The 8,806-nt window shown below is 41.4% G+C and overlaps 1 pseudogene; it reads right to left on the reverse strand.

The window, feature by feature from the left end:
• Nucleotides 1-2,805: 2,805 nt before the first annotated feature.
• Nucleotides 2,806-3,440, reverse strand: LOC105806176 (annotated as a pseudogene).
• Between the last annotated feature and the right edge of the window lie 5,366 nt (nt 3,441-8,806).

The following is an 8,806-nucleotide window of genomic DNA, read 5'->3' on the forward strand; positions in this document are numbered from 1 at the left end:
CCTTACCATACCTCACTGCGACCTGGAACTCCGGGGCTCAAGCAATCCTCCCCTCTGAGCCTCCCGAGCAGATGGGACTGCAGGCTCATGCCACCATGCCCAGCTCAATGTGTACTTCATTAGCATTTATTGAGCATCTTTTCTGTGCTAAGAGCTGGGAATATAAAGAATTGTGCACAGGGGGGGTCCTAATTTTCAGGAAGACTCTTGGTGATTAATTCGTTCACCCATTGAGTGCTCTGTATGTTTCGTGCTGGGGACTCTGCCACGTGCTGCTCACGGGAGGACGTGTTTTTCTTAGGATTTGGTGGTGGTTACAAGAAACACAAAAGATTTTGGTATTTCACTCTAGGAGTAGCCTGGCCCTTACACCCTCTGGATAGTACCATACTTCCCAGTTCAGGTGGCCCCGCCTAGCCACAGTGAGAGAGGGCTGACACTGATTCCTGGACAGGGAGTCACAGTCAGATAAAAAGAAATGCAAAAGAAATGATTACTGGCTGAAAAGCTCATAATATACTGATTAAAAACTGTTGCTATTCTGCATCCGCGCATGATTACTGGTGGCTATAAAGCTAGTGACTCGGTCCTTAGGGAACTGAAAGATTTGTTGAAGATCCAAATATTTTACTTTTCTACTTACTCATCACAGAATTTCCCAAATTGCTGATTTTCCATTCTGTCAGGCTTATTATTTTTTTTTTTTGAGACCATAATGATTTCCTGCTTGCTCTAAGGTAGTGATTTTTAACTTTGGCTACAGGGGAGCTTTAAAAAAAAAAACATAGATGCTAAATGTAATTTGCAGAACCTTGGCTTTTTTCCATTCTCTTCTGATAATGAAAGTTATTTTAGACTTTAAACATGAGATCATTATTCCACATGCTGTGTCCTGAGCTCTCAACAGAAAGGACTGAGTTGCTTTACATTATGTTGTAAAGGGGGAGGATGCTGTAAGGGAAACCAGCCTCCCACCACCTGGACGTGAGTTGGAACTGTAGGGGGAATTAGTGTTATGTGGACATCATCAAGCTCTTGGCGGGAGAAAGTCTGTCTTTCATTGTTAAGTGAGTAAGTTTAAAAATTATAGAGGAGTAAAAAGAAGAAAATATGTCATTTGTGTTCCCATTATTCAAACTTTTGGCTGATATTTTGGTGTGTGTATGCATGCACACACACTTTACACATAATACAGTGGGTTAGTGCTGTACATACTGTTTTTTTCGTTGTATAGATTGCCTTTAATTCTTTTCCTCATGGCCTCATTTAAAAAAAATCAGTTTCTTCTACCATTCTTATTTTTGTTCTGTTAAGAACATTTAACATGAGATCTACTTTCTTTAACAAGTGTACGATACAATGTCAACTGTAGGTACAATGTTGTACAGCAGATCACCAGAACTTACTCATCTTGGATAACTGCAACTTCATACCCGTTGAATAACAAGTCTCCATTTCCCACTCCCAAAACCCCTGGCAACCACCATCCTACTCTAGGCTTCTGCGTTTAACTATTTTAGATACTTCATGTAAGTGGAATCATGCAGTATTTGAATTTCTGTGTCTGGCATATTTCACTTTGCGTAATGTTGTATACACTATTTTTTAAATTGTTTCTTTACGTGATGTAGGGCAAACATCTTTCCATGTCAACACATATTTCTGTGCTTTCTTTTTAGTGGGTACATGGTACGTACCCCTTCTTGTGAATGGACCACAGTTTTACCATTCAATCTGCCTGTTTTGGATGTTAGATTATTTCTTGATTTTTGTTGTTATTAGCAATGTTAAAATGTGCAATTTTGTAGTGAAATCTTTGTGTGTCCTAGTTACTATCTTAGAATACATTCCTAGAAATAGTATTTTCTCAAGACAAATATTAGAAGTGAATATGGATATTTATAACTTTTTTGATACAGATAGCCAAATTGTGTTCTTGTTAGCAAATTTAGTTTTCACTAGGAAAATATATCTATTTCTTCACCACCTTACCAATAAAGGTATTAAAAATAGCTGATATAGGTAAAAAGTGATTCCTCATTTCAGTACACTTTTAGTTGGGTTTTAAACAAGGATCGAGCTTTTATTTTGCCATTTGTATTCGGAGAGGTTGAAGGTTAGAAGCTCCTACGTTTTTCCCATTTTGTTTTCTGTTTATTGATTTGTAAGAGCTCTTCAAATAGTAAAGACATCCACACGTTACCTTGATGTCTGTTGTGTTTTGCCCTTTTTGTTTGTGTGATTTTTCTCCATATAGAAATCTTTAAAATTTTATATTGTAAAATCTACAGCCTCTATTTCTTTTTTGTCCTTATTTTTTATTTTTTTTTTTACTCTTGTTACTCAGACTGGAGTGTAGTTGGTGTGATCATAGTTCACTGCAGTTTGCAACTCCCAGGCTCAAGAGATCTTCTGGCTCAGCCTCCCAAGTAGCTAGGACTACAGGCTCAAGCCACCATGCCCAGCTCATTTTTAAATTTTTTTGTAGAGAAGGGGTCTCACTATGTTGGCCCAGGCCAGTCTCAAACTCCTGGCCTCAAGCAATTCTTCCACCTTGGCCTCCCAAAGTGCTGGGATTACAAGCGTGAGCCACCATTCCGCACCTCCTCTTTTTTGTTTTTTAACACATTAATTGTTATATTTATAATAAATTTATAGATGTGCTGATTAGACATGCTGACACATATATATATAAACTATACCTAAACCCAATTAAAGCTTAAAAGAAAATAAAATACATTCTATGAGCAATCCTGAAGAGCCAGAACAGCTCAATAAATAGTGTGCTGTCACCAGTTGGGAGCATTAATCCCTTGGTAATTTATATAATATGCTAAAAATGAGGAAATTTACAGGACATTGGGTTGGGGGGGGAGTACACAGAGGAAAAGTAATTTCTTGATGTTCTTTATTGAACGTTCGGCTTTCTTCAGGAGGGAAGAGTTTGACTTCAAAAGTGTTAAAATCTTGGAGAAGGGAATTTGCATCTTTCTGTTTTGAATGGTATTCTTGTGCTATTTTCTCAGCAGTCCATGTTTCTGGATAAATTGTATGATTATTGAGAAGTGTCAGTGCCTCTACAATGGAAATTTTGCCTTTGGGAATGTTGTTAATATTCATATCAAAGTGATGGCCTTTCGGCAATCTGAACTCTGTTGGCTCTTGACCCGTGTCCCAGCAGCTTTTACCTACACAGAAGACACAGGATCTTTGGAATGAACATACACATCTTTTAGTAATGACAGCAGCTTGTCATCTTTTCTAGTAATTTCTGCCTTCATTTCTGGATGGCTGCTCTCGGGGGAGGCTCTTGGTGGCTCTTGGTGGCTCTTGGTGGGAGGGTGCTTGGACGAGGGAGAGGGCTTCGTCTTGCTGATTTCTCGTTCAGCTTGGTTCTCCAGGTTGAAATTCCTGATAGTGCAAGCCACCAAAGCCCCCATCTCACCATAACATGATGCCCACAGGTTCACCTGCACATGGGAAAACACGGGCCCCTCTTTTTTGTCTTTAATGATATGTTAAGAAGGGAGTCTTCTACTCTAATATTATATAATCACGTAGAAGCTTTTATTTTTTTTAACCTGAAGTCTTTTTCTGGATCTTATTGCTTAATAATGAACCAGTTGTCTTGGCATGTATATTGAAAAATCCATACTTAGTCTTATAATTTGAAGTTCTGCCATATCATATATTTGGCAGTTTGTGGGTTTTCTGTTGTCTGATACAGTAGTCTGTTTATGTACCTCTGTTAAACTTTTCTATTCATTACAGCTTTATGTTAGGGTTCCTAACTGACAGCACACTCCTCTTTTTTCAAATATTTGTGACTATTCTTATTTTTCCAGAGAGATTTTTAGCTAGCTCCCCCACCCCCTTTGGGGATATTAATTGATTTTTTATTAAATCTGTATAGAGTATGTTTATTAGAAAGTGAATGTCATTAGAGTTGCTTTCCTATCCTCTTAGGATATTGAATATTGCCTGTTTCTCTGGTTATTCAAATCCCCTTTAGGCCCCTCAATTATATTTTATAGTTTTCTTTATAAAGGTCATGCACACTTTTTATTAAATTTATCCTTAAGTATTTAACATTATTGGCATTTTGAACAGGATTCCTTCATCTTGTTGTCAAGGTCAACAGACTTTTCTGTAAGTACCTTAGGTTTTGTGGGCCAGATGGTCTCTGTCATTTGTTGTTCTTTGTTGTTCACAACCACTTACGAATGTAAAAAACCATTCTTTTGTACGGACCATACAAACACAGGCCAGGTGCAATCCTTAGCTTCTGATGTAGGTGCTTATTACTGCCGCTTGGAAAGTGTTCAGTTCTATCACATGAACGAAGCTTCCTCATGTGTTTTTTGTAACTAACCATTTAATTGTAGATCCTCTCAGATTTTCACATCTCTTAATACTGATACAATTTGTTCTCTTCCTTTCAGACACCTCATCTTTGCCTGTCAGCATCTGCTGATAGCAGTGATATAGACACTCATGGCTTGTTCCTGACATTGACGTGTCTGTTGTATCACAGATAGGTTTGATGGAGTAAGAGCATTAAGCAAGAATCACGCCTCCTGCCCCCCCTCCTGCCCCGCCAACAAACCACTGCATTCTCATAAACTGAAATTGTTAGACCTGGAAATTTTGACATTTCTCTTTTGACATTGTATACCTTTTATTTCATTCTTACAGCATTTCTTTTTTTTTTTTTTTTAATTTCAATGGGTGTAGAGGGTACAATTGTTTTTTGTTACATGGATGAATTGTATAATGGTGAAGTCAGAGCTTTTAGTGTGCGTGGCTCTAACGTTATAGCAGATGCCTTTAAAAAAAAATCACATCATTTATCATCCCACAAATTTTCAGGAACCTTTAATACACGGGCCAAGTTCAGCACCGGGCTGGGCGTCTGTGGTGATGCTGTGGATGCCGCCTCCTCCTGGTCTCTGCAGCTGTCTGGCTGGGCAGGCAGGTGGACATTGTCTGGCTGTGGGTCGCAGCCATGTCAGTGGTCCTCAGACACCATGGTGAGGCATTGATGGGAGTTATCCCAGGGAAAAGTGGTGAGGGGAAGGGGGCTCACTTCGGAGGGACAGCATGTGCAGGGGCCTGAGGGCTGGGAGAGTGCTGGCACAGGCCTCAGCGACCACAGCAGGGACCATGTAAGACTGGGAAGGGGGCTGGATGGGCCACACAGTCATCTCAGCCTTGTGAAGGAATTTGGATGTCACTCTCAAACTGATTAGGAAGCCAAAGAACATGATAATTTTTGTAGAATCATCATGCTGGTTGCCATATGGGCAAGTGTTTGGAGCCATCAAGATGGACTGAGAAAATGAGTTGTGGCTGTTGTGATGATGATGAGAGACGAAGGTGGCGTGTGCCCTGGAGTGGCTGTGTGGGTGGAGAGAAATGCACAGATTGGAGAGGTCCTGGTCCCAAGAGGGTTGGCTACAGTCTTGGTAAAGGACCTTGAAGGTGTCCCTGCCCCTGATAGCTACCTCAGAGATCACAGGGAGGGCCAAAACCACCAGAGGTCTCCAGGAGACGGTGCGTACAGGCCAGCTGGCCTGGGCTGTGTTCGGCCAGGGAGATCAGCTAAGCTGGGCATTTAAAGGATAACTTTTATGTCTTGCTTGTATAAACAGTGCTGGGGCAGGTTAGAATGACTGATTACAGTTTGAATCCTCTTTTGCTGCTTATAGCTGTGTGTCCTTTGGCAAGTCACTTCTCTGAAGTTCAGTCTCTACTTTTGTGGAGTTAATGTACAAACCAAGTAATACGTCTATTGGCCAGAAATAATTGCCATTTATTTAATGAGAGGTCAGAGATGTGCCTGGCACACATAGGCACTCAGTTAGAAACTGCTGTTCTTAATACCACTGTCGTCATCATCATGGTCTTTCATCTCTCAGCCCCGCCTTCTCCTTTGTCATGTGTCAGGGGCAAGACGGTGAGTGGATTTGCTTCAGTTCCTCCGTTTTGCAGGGGCTAGGAAGAGGGGCAATGTGGGATGGGGGGTGGTGAACGTTCACCAGTCAGATTCCCGGAGAGATTTTGCTTGTTGTCCTAACACAAATTCCGACACAGACCCTAAACTCCTCTCTGCTCTCACCTCTGCCATGTGTCTGTTGGGTTGTGCCTCTGACCTTGACATTTATGTACACAGAAGTCATCCTGTGTGGATAAACTTCCTGATCTCGGCTTGGTGCATGGTTTCTGACCTCGAAGTCGTCATCCTGGTGGATGTGGAATGCTCTGTCATTCTGGTACTTGTTCCAGCAGTTTCCAAAGTTACATTTCTTTGTTCAGCAGCCCTCCCTTCTTCCTCTTCCTTCTCCCCTCACATACCCTGACAAAGGATGCTCCCCTCTGCTCAGGCTCTGCAGCCCTCTCCCCTGAAGCTTTTTTCAGAACATCACTGTCCTGCACCTTCTTTGGCCTCATCCCCTCTTGTGCTCCTGTGGGTCTGAGGCTTCAGGATACTACAAAGGGTAGGATGCTGCTCCATAAGAGATGGGAGAAGGGAGTTGGTGGTTCCCCAGTATAGCTTGTGAGGGTCAGTTAAATGGAGAAGTGGAGTACAGAGTCCCTGCTGGAAAACGTTCTTGTTCGGACAGAACTGTCCCCCTTTGTTTCATGGAGTCGACGGGGAGGGCTTGGCTGCTGCAATAAATGCGCATATCTGAACACTAAGATAAACGTACCCTGGGAGAGTAAGTGCATTCTGCGTTAGAAACTCCCATCATTTTCCCTGCGGTTGATATGGGTAAGTGCGAATTTGAAAGCTCTGCTGACATGCTAATGGCAGTGGGACCAAATGTGGAACAGAGAGTTTATAGGCCCTTTGGAATATGATTTTATGGCACCTGGCCTCGTAAAAGTCTGCCAATATTTCACCGTCCTCTTGCCTATTTTTTTTTTTTTTTAACTCAGTTATAAGTTTATAGAAAGGCCGTGAACACATGAACCCTGAGTTGGTGTTGCCAGCTGAGGAAGAAATGAAAAAAAAAAATGGAATGCTTCACAAATTTGCGAGTCATCCTTGCACAGGGGCCATGCTGATCTTGTCTGTATTGTTCCAATTTTAGTATATGTGCTGCCAAAGTGACGACCCTTTTGCCTGTTTTATCTTCTGAAAACATAAGCTCCTGGTGGTCAAGGCGGAGGTTTGTTTATGGCTCCTTCAGGCAGACTTTATTTTTAGGTATGTTCCTTTTCACGCTGTTTTTTCGGATCTTGGGAAGATGATGGGTGTCAGTGGCTAAATCACAGTATAGAAGATTGATAGATTTGACTACATAAACATGAAAACAGCTCTGGCAGTATACAAGGTCATCCACAAAATTCATAAACAGCTAGATAAAATGTTTGCATCAAATGTAACAGAATTAAAGGATTAATATCCTTAAAGCTCCATGAACACTGTAGAAAAATAGAGGGCATACGGAGATAAACCACAAAAAAGGCTCGGTGCTTGCCAACAGACTCGAAAAATTCTGGAATCGATGCATCGCAAAGTCTCTGAAAAATTGCCCTCTGGCACAGATGTTATATCAGGGGCTATCAAACTTTGAGATGGACAGAGTCACTACTGGTGGGATTAACGGTTTGCAAAGTCTTTCTGGAAGGGAATTTTGTTTTATGTTGCTTGAGAGTCTTAAAAATCTTCTGATCCTTTAATCTAGTAATTCTTCTTCAGGGAGTCTATTCCAAGAATCAGGGGTGGGCAGAGGATTTGGTACACAATCACATTTTTTATCATTGTTACAAATGTGGCCCCCACAGACAGTCAAGCAGGGCTGCAGAGCAGTAAAGTGTCCAATCACTGTGCTGTTTAGATAGTTTTGATGATTACGTTTGAAGGTGTAGATGATAGCATAGGTGGTGGGGGCTGTGGAGAGATGGTGGGACCCCTGAGGGTGGCTTTGGTGTGGCATTTTAGGGTCTGTGTTCTTTCCTCTCAGAATGTTGTAAACATCACTTTTTCTTCCAGTTTTCGCTGTTCAAGATGCGAAATCTGATGTTAATATAACCATCTTTCCTTTGTAAATAATGTTTTTGTGTCTTTTTTTTTTTCTGATAAGAAGCTTCAAGATTTTATATCTTCAGAGTTCAGACATTTCCCTAGGGTGTGTCTGGGGTGTCGTCTTTCAGGACTTTTCCCTGAAAGTCCTTGAGCACTTGATGTCCAGTGTGTCTGAAGACTCAAGTCTTTCCTTCAGTGTGAGGACATTTTTTTTTCCTATTATTTCTTTGACATATTATTGTCTGTGGGAACTCATCCTACACAGATATTGGTTCTTCTGGCTGTAACGACGGTTTGTGGAATCGTTCTAGTAATTTACAAGTGTAGTTCCCACTTGTGCATCTACCAAGAGATTTATTCTGGCAGTCATGTTTAATTTCCAAGAACGCATGGTTCTATGGTTACTACTAGTACTTATTCTTGAATTCCCCTGAGGATATGAATTAGCATTATTTTAAGGGCGCACTGCTGATTCTTGCATTCATTTTGCCTCATTAGTCATGAACTCCACTTGAGTGCTCAGTTTGATCTGCTTTCTGCGTGTTCATTCCCCTCTGAAGTCCCCCCTCTCCCCCTTTTGTGAGACCTGTTGCAAGACTGGGGACAGGGCTGCTCTCCATCGAGGCTTTTGGGATTGAGGCCTTTCTTGGTTGCCAAGTAGGTGTGCTGTTCTTCCCTCTGGTGTTTGGTTCCTTTTGGTGGGGATTGCAGAGGGGGTTTTTGAATGTGACTTATGCTTTCATATTTCCAAGAAGTCGCTGCTATGTTTTCAGA

This window comes from Propithecus coquereli, unplaced genomic scaffold (assembly GCF_000956105.1).
Source record: "Propithecus coquereli isolate 6110/MARCELLA unplaced genomic scaffold, Pcoq_1.0 Scaffold139, whole genome shotgun sequence".
Lineage (NCBI taxonomy): Eukaryota > Metazoa > Chordata > Mammalia > Primates > Indriidae > Propithecus > Propithecus coquereli.